The sequence below is a fragment of the Vombatus ursinus genome, unplaced genomic scaffold, assembly GCF_900497805.2.
Source record: "Vombatus ursinus unplaced genomic scaffold, bare-nosed wombat genome assembly UNPS02007612.1, whole genome shotgun sequence".
In the NCBI taxonomy this organism is placed as follows: domain Eukaryota; kingdom Metazoa; phylum Chordata; class Mammalia; order Diprotodontia; family Vombatidae; genus Vombatus; species Vombatus ursinus.
Genome location: NW_020947390.1, coordinates 13256402 through 13272990, shown reverse-complemented (window position 1 = coordinate 13272990; position 16589 = coordinate 13256402). Strand labels below are relative to the sequence as shown.

The 16589-nt window shown below is 37.9% G+C and overlaps 1 long non-coding RNA gene across 1 annotated transcript in view; it reads left to right on the top strand.

Moving 5' to 3' along the window:
* LOC114033886 overlaps positions 1–15958 on the top strand; it is an 18163-nt gene extending 2205 nt beyond the window's left edge. The window contains exons 2-3 of the long non-coding RNA XR_003568048.1: positions 3379–3545; positions 15923–15958. This is a non-coding gene — a long non-coding RNA (uncharacterized LOC114033886). The remainder of the gene's footprint in view (positions 1–3378; positions 3546–15922) is intronic.
* Positions 15959–16589: the final 631 nt, after the last annotated feature.

The window sequence follows — 16589 nt, the reverse complement described above, 5'->3', positions numbered from 1 at the left end:
CAGCCTCTTCTTTGAATGTTCAGCCCAGGTGCTACCTTGTCTGTGAAACCTTCCCTGCCAGTTCTCTCCCTTGCCACTTCCAATGTTACTGATGATTTTTTCCTTCCTCAAATTAGTTTTATTTTATCTGTATATTTTATCCTTTTGGCAGAACATAATCTTTGTCTCAAGGACTTTTTCCTTTTTCTTTGTATTCCTAGTTGGATTTTGAATTGAATTATTTTGGAAACATAGTTCCTGACTATTGAAGACTCCTGCAGATGGCCAATTTCATTAATTTTATGTTGGTACTTAGCTTCACTTTCAGAGAATTGAATTCTCTGATCTTATTCCCACATTGTGGGGATGTACAGACTGTTTGACGTGCATAGATGGATCTCTGTGCACTGGCTGTACTCCAGTGGAACTGAAACCCAAAAGAAACAATCTGCAACCAGCATTTCCCTAATTATTCAAAGCCATTTAAGAAATTGATTGATATTAGCTACAGATTGCATCCTCACTTTCCCCTGGCACCTTTATCAGGTATGAATGCTGTTTGATCCACAGAGTGGATGATGTAGTGGGTAAGGTATAACATGTAATCATTTGAGGTGATGGATTGAGTGGTTCATAAAAACTGAGTATTTTGGAGGATCAGGTTTATTTCACAATGCATAGAATCTGATCCTAATTGGGAAGCAAAGAGCTTACTGATCTTAAATTTGTAGGATAAAATCGCTGTATTGTTGACATGCCTCATTTCTCTCTTCTCCCTTCTTGGTCCCTCAGCATCTCAAAATATTGGAAAGATTAGGTAAGTAAAATTGAGGCTCCTACACACTCTTGCCTTTCTTGTCTTTCCTCATCCTTCAAATCATCATTTTCTAATCTCCAAAGAAATCTTAACTATAATCGTCTTTGTCTAATTTTTCCTTTCTAAGTTTATAGTGTTCATTTTCATTCTCTATGCCTGGAATGCCTGTACTTCCCCAACTATTAAGCATACAGTCTGTCTGTTTAAAATAACACTTTCCTGGCTAAGTAGAAGTGTCTTTTTAGAATGTAAAGCAGTGTAGTGTATCAACCACGTCAACTGGCATTTGTTTATTTAATGACCCCTCTGCTACAGTATTGCAGTACAACTATAACATATCATCCAATATCATTTTACTCCCTTGTTATGATGTAGAAAAAGAAGGTATCAGGCAAAAGATGTTGCCCTTTGGATTTTCTAAAAATTCAATTCATGAAGGGATACATTGTGTGCTTATTAAATTTGTGGGTGCCACAAAGCTAGATGTCAGTCAGTATTCTAAAAGATCTAGAGGCTAGATCCTAAAAGGCTAGAATGATGAACTAAATTTAATAAGATGATATTTAATTGGGACATATGTACAATTTTTGGGAGCTGCTTTGTGTCTTTAAAAGAGCTTTGCAATTTTCTAAAGATAGTCTAGCCTCTCTTCTGTTGAATTCTGGGCCCAACTCATTGTCCATTTGTACCTAAATATACATATTGGTGCACAAGTTCTATAGATTATCAGTTCAACAGCATGTCATAATCTGAGTAATAGACATTTTTCATCCACTTATTCTGTTGTGTGTGGGTGTTTAGTGTATGGTCTTGTGAGTGGTTCATGGATCTCTTTCGAAGGGCTCTACAGGGTTTTGGGGCTTGATTCAGCTAGTTCAGTGTCCACCAATGGGAGTATCTAGAAAATCTTACCATTTGCTGGCAATCTCTCTTTAAATTGGAGTCTACTCCTCCATCATAGAAGGAACCACATACATCTGTCTGTTTGTGTCTTGCTTAATGTTTATAATCAGAGGGTTGTTGAACTAGAATTATTTCTGTTACATCTTTCAAAAACTTTGAATGGTTTTGTTGTATTAGGGGTATTATAGTCACCTTTCTGGACTAGCCTTTAAGTCAGAGATTCTTAATCTTTTTTGTGTCGTGGACCCCTTTGGCTATCAGAATGTTTTTAAATGCCTAAAATAACATATATAGAATTACAAAGCAAACCACTTATATTGAAATAAAAATCACTTTTCCCCCATCCAAGTTAATGGATCCCTTGGAATCTATTCATAGCCTCCTTGATGAACTTGAAGATTCACTGAATCTCTCACACCAGAAGGAATGAGCTTAGCATAAAGACTTTGTTTTAAAATGGAAAAAAAAGATGTGCATGTGCTTGCCAGCTTTTGCATGTATATGCAAGATTCCATCTCTTCCATGTCCATGCCTTTGCACAAGGTAGTACCCATGTCTGTGTGCTTCCTCCCTCACTCTGACTTCTGCCTCCACCTGCCTTACTTCCTTTAAACCCAGCTCAGTGCAACCTCCTCCTCACGTCCTTTCTAGATTGACCTAGTTGTTACCTCTTGTTTAAAATTACTTTATATTATTTTGTATATACTTTGTATGTACTTACTGTATGTGTGTGTGTCTGTGTGTGTTGTGTTACCCACCCACCCCTAGAACATAAGCTCCTTAAGAGCAAAGATTACTTTACTTTTTGGCTTATCCTCAGTATCTAACACAGAACCTTGAATATGGCAGGTACTTTATAAATATTTATTGAATTAAAATAGGTATGTGATTATATGTGTATACATAAGTCAGTAAAACATTTGAACCAGGAACCAAATTAATCAACATGCTTGGAGAAAATTAGTTTGGCTGTAATATGCAGGTTGCATTGGAGATAAGAGACTAGAGAAAGGGAGCCAAGTCAAAAGGTTGTTGTAGTATATGACGTTATAAAAACAAGATTTTTTTTTGGTAAGGTTAAGAAAAATCCAACATGAGAAACATGCCCTCCTCCCTTTTAAAATCATGTAATTCATGGTGACACATTTAATCATCCTCTGACCAGGTGGAATGAGATATTGATAAAGAAACTTTTTTTCATGTTTTCTTCCTACAGGTATTTTCATTTTCTTGTTAATAGTTCAGTTTAAGTATTGTAAAACTTAATTGTGCTGAGTTCTGTTGGAAAAAGTTAACTAATGTAAAAAAATAGCATGTGGTTTATTTTTATGTATATATCTTGTTTCCCCTTTAAATTGTAAGTTCTATGATGACACTTACCCCGTATTGAATTTTTTTCTAAATTCTCCCCAACTTTAACACAGTGCCTTTTACATAGTAATAACTCAACAACTATTTCTTCAAATAGAAAATATTGATAGAAAAAATAGCTGAGTATTTTTTTTTCATTCCTCATTCTCATCCATAATTGAGAAAAGTGTCCTACCATTTTAAAATTCTAAATCAGAAACCTTTCATGGGAAACTTTAGGGAAAACATTTAACTTTAACTTTAGGGAAACATTTTATTTCTTTTAGTGTATAGGAGATCAATCAATTCAATTTTTGTCCTTTTTGTAGTGGCATGTGAAAGAACATTGGCTTGTTCCACCTATCACCTTATCTTCTGAAGACCACGTATTTGAAAAGTTAGAAGCAATTATTGATGAGGAGAATGACATGCTTGATCTGGCCTGTGGACTAACCATCATGTAAGATTTTAGGACTATTAGAGGTCTGAATAAAAGGTAAGGGGCTATAAAATCATTTATTTCCAAGGCTAGACACGTGAAAATAAGATCTCCTTCACCTAACCCATTATACTTACAGTTTAAGTAGGATGATTTGGCATTTCTATTGGCTGAATTAGAATCATAAATATTTGTAAATGGTTATCAGTTTTAGATTTCTCAGTATGGTAAATTTTCATTAATTGAAATCATTTATTTGAAGTTTTGTGGTAATTTATTTTGACTGGATTTATATACATACATACATACATAGATATGTACACATGCATAGAAATACGCACACATATTGTGTTATGCTTTCTCTCTACATGTATCTGTATATAAGTGTTCAGTATAGGATGAACACAGTAACAGAGCAAATTTGAATTGAGAGAATACTTATGACTTTTTAAGGAACATGCTGATAACTGTAAATAATTTTTATCTGTTCAAAAATCTCTACCACACAACACTTTATCAGCAAAGTTATTTTTCGTTCCAGTCAAAATTGGAGTTCTACAAAGTTTTAGGATGCATATCGTTAATGAAGTTCATTTAATATTTAAATATATATGTGACTCTATTTATAAATCACCTTTTTTCAAAGAAAAATTAGGAATAGATCTGGGACAAAAACAATTTAAAGAAAGAACATCTTAATCCTTTCTTGTTAGGAAGTGAGACAAGACCATAGTGGGAAATGTCTTTTTTCTTTAGGATTTCAAAATAAAGCAATATACCTATGGTTGTTATATCCTCTGTATTTTCAGGAGCCATAATCCCCAACAAATCTTTCGTCTAAAAGCAAAATATTTAGAGACTGTTCAAGCCATGGTGCTAAGTTGTTTCTGAATATTTTCTAATGCACATAGTAATAAGTAATTCCCAATCATCTCTGCCTGGGCAAGACCCAGTTATCATTAGAGTGCTTCAGCAGGTCAGATAGCAGTGTTCGGGTGTCTGAAGGACACAGTGACAGGGCAGAATGCAGCTAACCTCTGAAGATACAATCCCTCAGACTAAAGGTAGGTTGATCAATTGTTTTAGAGGGGGTGGTACACTCAAAATTCCAAATTGATTTTAGAATTGTACCAATTCTCAACTCCAACAACAGTGTATTAGTGTGTCTACCTTTTGCAGCCTTTTGGATATTGATTATTTCTATTAAAGACAGGGCCTTATCTTCATTCCTGTTCAGTTACTTCTTGGTTCTGTCATCATGCCAGCTTAGGGAACTCTTTTTGAATATTACTTTGCCATTCGTTGTATTAGTCTCTTGCTCCCAGCTTTGTGTCATCTGCTATTTGTTAAGCTGGCTTAGGCTTTCATCCACATAATTGATACAGGCCAGCGAGGCCTAAGTAAGTGAGAAAATCCCTTAGAGTAAGCACAGAGTGGAATAAAAGAGCCAGGGAAAATATCTCTCGGAAGACCCAAATACAGCCTCTGGTTGATGTGGTTGACTGGGAAAGTGAACACAGGCGAAAGACAGATAGTAAGAGCTGGATGTGCTTTAGGAAAAATAAGCGAACCTGGCAGGTAACATAGTCGTACTGAGTGAAAGGAAGTTTGTGGTAAACCAGAGACCCAAAGAAACAGATCTACAGAAGTTGGAAGAAAAAATCCAGTGGGAAAAATAATCCCCAAATCAGGATAGGTAATGTTTCCCTGTCTCTGCCACTCTCTTTCCTCATTAGCCCCGACCAATTCTAAAAGGAAAGGTTCTAAAGCCCTGCTTCATATGTTTTCACTTCCCTTTCCCATTCCCTTTACTTGCATTGACTTTCATGTCTGGGGACAAGAGGGACTAGGATGGTAAACCTTTTTCTCACAGTAACCTTAGCTGTATATCCAAGATGGGATATGACACCAAAGTGCCACTGTTGGCATGGGATTTTGTTGTTCACCCTTTTTCCTTGAAGAGGACCCATGACATCATGGAAAGAGTGTGGACTTGGGGTTTGAGAATCCTTGTTTAAATCTCAGCTCTTAAAGATACTGGCTATGTAATCTTGGCAGGCTATTTTACCTTTATGAGCCTCAGTTTCCTCATATGTAAAATGGAGATAATAATACTGATGTCACCTTTCCCCTAGAATTGTTTTGTCAGTCAAATAAGGTAAACTATGAGGAGTGCTTTGCAAACAAAACTCAACATAGATGGTAGTGCACAGTGGCAAAGTTGAAATAGCCCTGGATTTGGAGTGAGAGGACCTGGATTAAAATCCTGGCTCTGTCACATATTACCTCTATGTCATTTAACCCTATCTGTATGTAGCACTTGCAGGGTGCCACCCAGCTCATATGTAGATTGCCTCCTCCCACTCCTACCCTCAGACAAGGTATCCTAAGTTCAGGGTGCTTACTTGGTCTACATTTGCACAAAACCACAGTTCACATGACACCCTCTGTTCCAAATAAATTTCCTTTTACTGGTCATCCAGAGGGTACAGTTAATTCAAAGCAAAGGCATTTAAGTATATTTTTAAAACATAAAGCTAGATCTTGATTAGTGTAAATAGTGAAACCTGTGAACGGTTCCTACATTATTGAAATTCCCCCTGTTCAAAGTTATAAATTATATGTGAAATACAGCAATAGTTCTGACCAAATGGAAATGGGAAATTAAAATTTTTAAAAATAAGTTTTGTGTCTCTTTATTAATGTAATAAAACAGCAAAGGATAAGGAAAATTTATTTCTGCTCCAAGTTTACTACAAAGTAATAGTTACAAAAAACAAAATTATAAAAAATTTTAAAATTACTGCATATCATACCTAAAGATAAGCCTATATTGATGATATAATAAAACATTGTCATTTAAAATATTTTAGCAGGGTAGAATCAACTGTCTTTTCTTTTAGTCTTTACACATAAAGTAATAGATGCAGAGAGCTTTATCCAGGACTCCAAGAATCTGCATGCTCACATTATTACAGTGATGTAAGTCTGTGTGGATGACCTGGGGCATTGTCTCAAATTAGTAATGTCTTAAATTTGATGTTGTTGTCCTTAAAATATTTCTCAACAAACATCTGGGCTAAAAGAACTTGAAAATCAGTTTTCAAATCAGCTCTAGTCCCCCACATTTTCTTATGGGACTACCAAAGACCAAGAAGTGATCAATGACTGTAGTCTCTGAGAAAGTGAGAATTTTGAGACTGATGAAGGAGCATTAGTTTTTCTTTACGATCCTCCTATGCATTGTCTCCTAAAAAAAGTATCAGGCAATCCTTAGATACTTTAAATTCCGGTTGAGGTTTTTCTTTCTTTGCAATGTAAGTTCTAGAAGTTACACTTTTCTAGTATTTCTCTTTCATCCACATTAAAAATTTATTGATCAGTATATCCATCTTTTTCAATTATTTTCTTTTAAGAAATCAGGATATTTGACTGATGCATCCTCATCTGCCTTTGATGCCTCCCTGGTATTTTTACCATTAGGCAACTGAGGTGGCACAGTGGTTGGAGTGTAGGCCTGGAGTCAGAACACCTCATCTTCCTGAGTTCAAATCCGGCCTCACACGCTTCCTAGCTTTGAGACTGTGGCCAAGTCACTTAAACTTAACCCTGTTTGCAATAGTTTCCTTATCAGTAGAACGAGCTGGAAAAGGAAATAATGGCAAACCACTCCAGTATCTTTGTTAAGAAAACCTCAGACCGGATCATGAAGAGTTGGACACATCTGAAAAACAACTAGACAACAACAACTGCACTCAATTTTTTAATTATTAAAGCAGTTAAACCAACCAACACTTGCAGTGAGTTTCTTCACAATCTACTTCTTTTAGATTTTCTTTAACTGCCTTAAATAAATTAGAAATTTTATCTGAATGTCTGCTGTGCTAAGAGGAATGCATATTTCATTGTAATCTTCATTCCGTGTAGCTTACAGATGCTCCATTTCTTGCATTGTGACACTTCTGTTATTTGTAAACAATGAAAAGCTGGTACAACTTTGCCTCTTTCTTTTATTTCATCTTTATATTTTATAATATTCCATACAGCAGATTGAGTCATTCCATCCAGTCCTATTATAGTGTTATCATGACCACATTCATGCTATTTAATTACATCAAATTTTTGTTCTAATGTAATAACAAAGCTCTTCTTTTTTGCACTGGCAATGTTTCCGTCTGCAGTATTCTTTCTTTTTTCCAGTTTATTAAAGTCTTTAAAAAAATTAATACAGCTGCTAGTGATATGGTAGACAGCAGTGTAACACATCTATATATGGTGATAATGAAATACAGACAAATGATAGAGCAGCATGTTATAAACTGTCAGCCAGCTCTCGGGAATCTCCTGAGCTGAATTTTGGGCTCACATTCAGTGCTACCTGGTATCATCTTATAATTAGCACTAACTTGAATTTTACATGATTTGAATTTGCAATAACTGCAAACTAGATGTAGCAAAAGAGCATTTTCCTCCATAAACTTGGGGCACTATCTCCCATAAATATATATGACACCAGCAGGAAGAATGGACACATATAGGGAACACACATGAAGAGTGAAACATGTAGGGAATATTTGTGATGAGGATGCACACCTAGGGCTCACCGATGCTCAGGCTGCATTTCTGGAGGGGACAATTCATGCCTCAAATGCAGTGGGGTAACCAGCATTTTCTGGTTAGGTCATCATATTGTGTTCTTTGGGCCTTTTTTCTGCTGATTTCAAATAGCATGAAGTCTCTGCCAGGTATGTGGGTATATTATGTACCCAGCCATGCCAGGCACAGTGCCCTGCTGGCCTGACAGGAGTACTTCAGGATTGTCCTTTGCTGGTTCTAGTGTTAGAGCGTGTCGTTGCCAGACATGGCATATATAAGACATGAGTCTCTCTGTTTCTTGTTTCTAACACAAGCTGTCGTCTTCAGTGCTACCTCTTCTTAAGAGGAAGAATGAGGTCGATATCTCTTTTAGCTTTGAACCCAGAGGCATAAGCTTTAGCTCTCAGAAAAGCAGGACTCTTACCATGTAGTCATCACATTAGGGAAAAAGCCTTGCATCCTTTCCCTCCCATAAAGGGAGTCTATTAATCCTCAGAGCTTTGGCTGTAGTAAGTTTTTCCTCTCCAAAAGGAGAGTCCTTATCCCTTCCTCAATCCCCAAACCAAGCTTTTTGGAAGACAAAACTGTTAGACAAACTAAGTAGACCCGCAAGTCCGGTCTGTTGTTTTTTTTTGTTTGTTTTTTATCCCTAATTTTCTGCTCATCTAGAGTAGTGTCTCTGTGTGGAGTCACTGTGTGGAGTCACTGTATGCCTCAGGGTGAGAAAATCCTTGTAAAGTTCTGATAAAAGTGAATTGCTGAACTAGCCATCCTTAGTCATTTTAAGTGCTTCATATTCAATAAATAATCAAAACCTCTATATTTTTATTTTTATTTTTGCTTTTTGGTGAGGAGATCGGGGTTAAGTGACTTGCCCAAGGTCACACAGCTAGTGTTATGTGTCTGAGGCTGGATTTGAACTCAGGTCCTCCTGACTCCAAGGCCAGAGCTCTATTCACTGTGCCACCTAGCTGCCCCCATCAAAACCTCTATAGCTTGTGAGAAAAGCACTTTGTAAATCCTAAAGATTATATAACCATGTTATTATTACTAGTAACAATAATAATCAATATGGTTGTCTGTCGATTACATCCTTTAAGGCTCAACTAAAATGCCACATCCACAAAACAACTATAATTCAGCAGAAGCATTTGACCAGAGATCATGAAGGATGGACAGGAGGGAGAACTCAAAACTGTCCACTTTATTACTTGTTGGTAGCATTGAAATAAAGCCCCCAAATTTGGTTGTCAACAAAATTACTAAAGACCCACTGTGGGCAGGGCAGGGCACTATATTGAGTTCTTTGGTAGGAAAAGCAAACGCTTCTGTTATTAGTTTGTAATATAAGGTGGGCATGAAACAAACAAGTGTGCATATAAACACAACTAAATACTAACATTTTTATATACTTAATACAATGATAATTTTAGTCATCAACAAACACAAAGTACAAAAACACTAGAAAGATTGTCTCTGAAACCACTGTTTAGCATATTTTTTAACAGAATACATATGTTAACCTAAATGCAGCTCAAACTCCCCACAGATAACCAAACTTATAGCCCATTCAGCCAGAAATCCCTACATACTGCACCAGATTATGCCTGCTCTTATATCCTGCTTCAGCAACCACCCTGGGTTTTACCTGCTAACACCCTGGTGGGGGTGTCACCCCCTCCATTAAAACAAAACAAAACAAAAAAAACTTTATGGCTCTGTCTCTTTATGCCTGCATGGGTACAAGCAAGAGCTAAAGCATTCCAGACCAAACAAACAAATCCCTAGCCTTAGTCACGCATACATTCAGGAGTTTCAGGGTTTAGGACAATCTAGCCACCAGGAAATGTTGGTGTTTACCCATGATTTGGTTCAGACACCTCGTAATTGAAAGGTTAAAAGTAAGAGAGAGGTTTGCTAGGTCATGCTCAGTCAACCAAGAGGCCCACTTGAAAAGATTCTTCATCAGGACTCCACTGGGTCTATGGATGAGAGAAGGGGCACAAGAGAGACTGTGATACAGAACTGATACAGGATGTTATGTTATAGAACTACATATAGAGGACGTAGAGAGGCAAAGAATAGATAACACCATTATCATGCAAAATACTCAGTGTAGACTGACAGTCCATAAAGACCTTTCATCTTTTTTTGTAACAGATTCAGAGAGGACTGAGGCCACATTACATACAGGCAGAGCTAGTGAACTCTGACTCTCAAGGCTCAAGGAGACCTCTAGGCCCTGGACAAACCAGAGAAAATATACTAAATGGCTAAGATGTTCTCCATCTTAATCATCAGTGGAGACCATCTAAGCCCTCAGCCCCAGCACTCATCTCCTCTAGCCACTAACAGTCCTACCTTTGTACACTTCCCAAACAAACTGGACTATGGGTTGCCAACAGACAGGGGAAGAGTAGGGAGGGTGCCAGTCTTAGAAATAGCTCTGTATGCAACAGGTAATGTTTTCTTCTCTGAAGACTCAAACCTGTCTCATTCTTTGCAGACATCATCCTGTCTGTCATGCCAGTTTGAGCCAGTTAAAAAGTGAAAAACTCAATCAGCCAAGTAGTTGTTTGTGTGGTGACTGCATGACAAGTGTTTTGACTGATTTTTTAAAAATTGAATTCACTGAAACAAGCAAGTACTTCATCTTTGTGTGACGTTTAAACATAGTAGATTTTTTTAAAAATGGTTACATTATGTTTTACTCAAGCCTAAATGAACTTAAACCACAGCTGATCATCTTGTGTTTTGGCCCACTAAGCTTCCAGCCAGGCTGAACTAGTTCCTGTGTATGAGCCAGCCCTAAAGGTCCAATAGCTGTTTTTTGGTTTTCTTTTAAAGGTCCACAACTACACAACTGGGAAATAAGATATACAGGAAATGGAGAATAGAAATCTATCCTGCCCTCCAGGACAATTGAAGGAGAAGGGGGGAAGAGATAGAAGGGAAGGCAGATTAGGAGAAGGGGTATTCAGAATGCATGCCATCTTGGGGTGGGGGTAGGGACCAGATGGGGAGAAAATTTGGAACTCAAAATCTTGTGGAAGTGAATGTTGAAAACTAAAAATAAATTAATTTAAACAAATAAAAAAAAATAAAGATCCACAACTGAAGCTCTAAGTTAAGGGTCAGATTTGTAGGTGACGTAGAGTTATACAATCCAGGGAGGCTGAAACCAGTGTGCACACAAACCTAGGAAGTATAGAAAGTTGATCCTAGTTCACAATAGGTGAACATAAGGTCAGCCTGGTTGAGTTGGAGTTGGGAAGAGATGAATTTGAATTTTACTTTAGGCACTTACTTGCTGTATGACCCTGGGTACTTAATCCACTCAGCCTCAGTTTACTTATCTGTAAAATAGGGAGTTAAAAACTAATGCCCAGGGGCAGCTAGGTTGGCAGTGGATAGAGCTCCAGCCTTGGAGTCAGGAGAACTTGAGTTCAAATCTGGCCTCAGACATTTGACACTTAGTAGCTGTGTGATCCTGGGCAAGTCTCTTCACCCTGATTGCCTCACCAAAAAGCTAAAAAAAACCCAACAAAAAACCTAATGCCCCATCACAGAATTGTTTTGAAGATCAAATGAGATAGTTTACGTAGAGTGTTTTGTAAACCTTAAAATACTACATTGGTTGTTTAGATATTATGAGCTAGCATAAGCTTACTAAATGCCAAGTTGATGGATGGGCTGAGATCATAGGTCATATAAGACCCTTAGCTAAGGAGGCATTTGGTACTTGAAAATTTTCTTGGGAAATTAATCTTAGTCTTGCTACTCAGACCTGCTTTAAATCAGAGAAGGAGAACCTACTGAAGGAGAATAAAATGTCAAGAAAGGAGCTTTTCAGGTAAATAAACCATCACCAGATAAAGTCAGCATGTGGCCTGAGTCAGGAGAGGTGACCTAGAGTCCAGACCTCTTCCACTATTTCTGTGACCATGGGCAAAAACACTTCATCTCTCTGGATCTCAGTGTCCTCCTAGTAAAATGAATGGGGGGACGATGGATCTAGAAGGTCTCTAGATGGGTCTTCTAGCTCTAACCTTCTATGATACTATGTGATTTCTTTAGACTTTTGGAAAACACTGGGAGGAGGAGTGAGAAAAAATGACTATAAAGGACCAATGATTATAATACATTTCCATCTTCTTCCTAACTCTTGTTTATGTAGTTCTTTAAATTTTGCAGAGTCGTTTTGCATGAGTAACCCCATGCATTAGAGGCTCTCACATAACACAAAGGTATACTTTGGAGTGACTTTTCATTTCCCTGGCTTGTCGCCCCTATCCAGATAATCTGGAAACTTCACCATCTGACTTCACTCAGTGCATTGTGGCCAACTCCCTTTGCAGGCATGGGGCTCACCAGGCTCAGAGAATGAACAGGTTACTTTGCAGACCAAAGCAAACGAATAGGAATCATTTAGACTTTAGGGAAAATAGTGACACCTGTTTATAGGCAACCATCCCCAGAGGCCCATAAAGCCCCATTCATTTAAGCCATGCTCTGGAGCAGACTCCCAGTCTAGAAGCAACTCTGGGTTGCCTCTCATAGTAATTCCCCATGTGGATCTCCTCCTTAGAGTCTCATGGGGCCCCCATCCACAACTCCTTTGGTTACCTGCAGAGTGTACCTTTTCACTGTGCCTGCACCTATGTGTAACTATTTTCCATTTTTACCTCCCACTGCAGTTTTTCCTCACTCTACGTAGATTTCCCGAGTAGATAATATTGGTTCTCCTCTGCTCTTCTCAGTTGATGGCGTCCCAGTCAGATTTCAGTCCATTAAGTTATGAGTGACATTGCAGACAAAGAAGTAAGAAGGGAATATGCATTTATTAAATACTCATTAAATACTGTGTGCCAGGCACTGTGCTGAACACTTTATAAATATCATCTCATTTGATTCTCATAACAACCCTATAAGGTAAACAGCATTATGATCCTTATTTTACAGATGGGGAAATTGAGGTAGAAAGAGGCTAAGTGACTTGCCTGAGGTCACATAGCTAGTAAGTGTCTAAGGGCAGATTTGAACTCAGGTCTTCTTGACTCCAGGCTCAGTGCTCTATCCATTGAATCACCTAGTAAGGACTCCCTTGTCTTAGAGACACTTGGCTGAATACAGCCCCCAAACAAGGAGCTCTTCTTTAATTTTCCTTGTTGTGTTGCCAGTACTTCTCCTAAACTCCAACTTTGTGCTTCTGACTTCTGGGCACACTTCCACAATCTGACTTAGAGCTTCCTAATGATTCTTCAGCCTCATTATTAGATTGGGTCAAGGTGACTCCACAGTCTGATGTCTTTTCTATTGCAGCATGGATGTTTCCTGCCAAAGTCAGGCTCTCTCACATACCTAGAGGCTTGGCAGAGCCCTTCATTCTCTCTCTCTCTCAGTCCTTTCGGCTCAGAAATCCCTATGGAGATAGTTAGAAAGCATTCAAATGGCCTAGGGCTTCCTCCTCAGTCTCCAGGGTGATAGGACTAGAAAGAGTTAAGCACTCCTGATGTCCACAGTGAGTCCTGGAAAGAATGAAATATTACCTTCTTCTCAGCAGTTTTGTGATGGTAATTATTGTCTCCATATAGATGCTGCTGCTCAGCCATTTAAAGAAAATACTTTGGAATGGGGGAGGGGAGCTGCATAATCAATTTCTGGTTCCTTCATTTCTTGGATGACAGGGCCCTGTAGAACACTGGTCTTCAAAGTCAGGACTGTGTACTCCCTAGGAATCATGGTATGTTTACAAAGGGCATGTGATCCATTCAGAGGAAGGAAGAAAGTATTTATGTGCCAAGCACTTTACAAATCTTATCTTATTTAATCTTCATAATAATGCTGGGAAGTAGATGCTGTGATCTCCTTTTACAGATGAAAAAACTAGTGGCCAGAGATTGTGATTGGCCCAAGGTCACATAGCTCAAAAGTATCTGAGATAGGATTTGAACTGTCTTCCTGACTCCAAGGTCCACCTCTTTATCCACTGTACCATCTAGCTCCCTACATATACATATACAGTAGTACATATATTTGCAAATAAATATGTACGTACTGGAGCCATATTACTTCCTGACACAATAAATTCCAGTAACTTTCTATTACCACTAGGATCTAATATTACTTTACCTTTTTCTCATCCTTTTAAATTTCTGTCTGTAAGTATAATGACCTTTCTGGGCTACCCCTCCCTTACTCATGTTTGCACTGGTGAGTTGGGTCCTCAGGGATGTGACAACTATAACAGTTGCTATGACAGTAGCTACAAAATACCCCCGCCTCCAAATCCTTGGGTTAAATCTCTCCCACAGATACATACAACATTCATGAGAAGATTTTTTAGGAACTTAGATTTAGAAGATTTTTAGAAACTTAAGAGTAGACCAGTTGATAGACACACACATATAGTACACAGATGGCCAAGGAAATTAATTCCTCTGGTACTGCAGGCCCCTGATGTCCTTTTTTCTTCTTGTGGAGTCCTTCTATTGTTCCCCACTGAGTATGGCATCTCTTCGGGGGGAGGAAGTCACTCAGGTGGGGTCCCTGGTTTGACTCCTCCCATGGTTTGATTTGACTTCCAGGGCTAATTCTCCTTGTAATCCATAGTCAGTTCTCTTTTCTGCTGCCTAAGATCTCATTCACTGAAGCTTCTTCCTAACTCAAATGATGATTGTCTATGTCTCTGTCTCCATAAAAAATATGTCTTTGCTTCTTTATAAATGCATCTGAATTGTACCTTGAACTTTCTCAAATTGTATCTCAGGAAAGGCAGGCTTGAGGAGTGATCAGTCACCACATAGCCAATGGCCAGCTACTCTACAAATTAAATAGGAAAATTTAGGAGAATTTCTTCACATTTTTTAAGAAAGACAAATAGACACATCTTTGCACTTCATTAGCATATTAATATCTTTGTCATCTGTTCCCTTACTTTTGCTGATTGCATTAACTAGGTACAATTGAAAATCCCCCCCACTGCCAATTCCTACGAGTATGTGGGGGTATAATTCTTATCAATAAGGATACATACACAATGTAGCAAAATAAAATAAATCTCTTTCCCAGATGGGATGTAGAAGAGTTCAATTTCTCTCTTTTTTTTTTCATTTTTAATCTGTTAAAGTGATTACTTTTATTTTTACATCAGCTTCATTTCTGAATGAAGTTCTCCCCTCTAGAATAAACTTTCCCTTGTAACAGAGAAAAAAAAGAAGGAAAAAACATAGGGCAAAGTCAAACAACACAGCAACTATGTCTGACAATGTATGACATATTCCATATCTTTAGTGTCAGTAAACGTTAAGTACCTATTGTGTGCCAGGTGCTGGGTGAAATAAAAGTGTAGATAATAAATCACATTTATATAACACTTTGTAGTTTATGGAGCATTCTACAAATTATTTCATTTTTTCCCTCAACAACTCTGTGAGGTAAATTGTACAAATATTATTCCCATTTTTCAGATTAGCAAATTGAGTTGTAGGTTAAGTGACTTGTTCTTGTGGAGTTTGCAGTCTAATAACATAATATGACGTTCACAAATAGCTAAAATACAAAATAATACATGGTAAGAAATAGCTGGGAATTGTGGGTAGAAAGCCAGCCTTGTAGTCAGAAAGGAGCTGGATTCCAATCTTGCTTCTGTCACATACTAGCTGTCAGACCCAGGATACCTTTCAGTGGCCCAGGTAACTCTCTAAGACATAAGTTACAGTAAAGGTACCCATCTGTGTTAGTAGAGAAAGAGTAAGCATCCCCAGTATGTGCATATTTACTTATTTACAAATGATAATACGTGTACCATTATATCAGTAATTAATATATATTTTCAGTCATCTAGGTGGTGCAGTGAATGGAGAGCTGGACCTGAAATGAGAAAGACATGAGTTCAGATTCCACTTTGACCACTTCCTAGTTGCATGACCCTGCTCAAGTCACTTAATGTCTGTCTGCCTTCATTTCTTCAACTGTGAAATGGGAATCATAATGCCAACCTCTCATGGTTGTTGTTAAAAGCAAAATAAGATAATCATAAAATACCAACCTTAAAGCTCCATGTAAATGCTAACTATTATTATTATGATCCAAACGTATGGATTAGGGGGTGGAATTTGGACTGAACTTAGTTGATGTAATCACAGAAAGCAAGGGGATAGATAACAGAAATGTTTATATATTTATATACTAATAATGAACTCACAGGTCTAGTTAAAAAAGTTAACTGCATAAGAGGGGTATAAACAAAGTGTTCGGTTAGGTGGGGGAGAGGGAAAAGGAGTGGGGCATCCCAACCTCAGGGAACAGCAGGAGCAAAGAGATGGAGGAAAGTCTGCAGGGAGTGGTAATGAAGTCTAGCTTGACTGGATCACAGAATTATACATGAGGGGTGGGTGGCAGAGAAATAATATGAAATAAACTTCCTGGAGGAGATACTTTCAAATTTGAAAGGGTCTGGGGGATTTGGGACTTCTCATTTTCCCATTGGGTTCCTAGCACCAT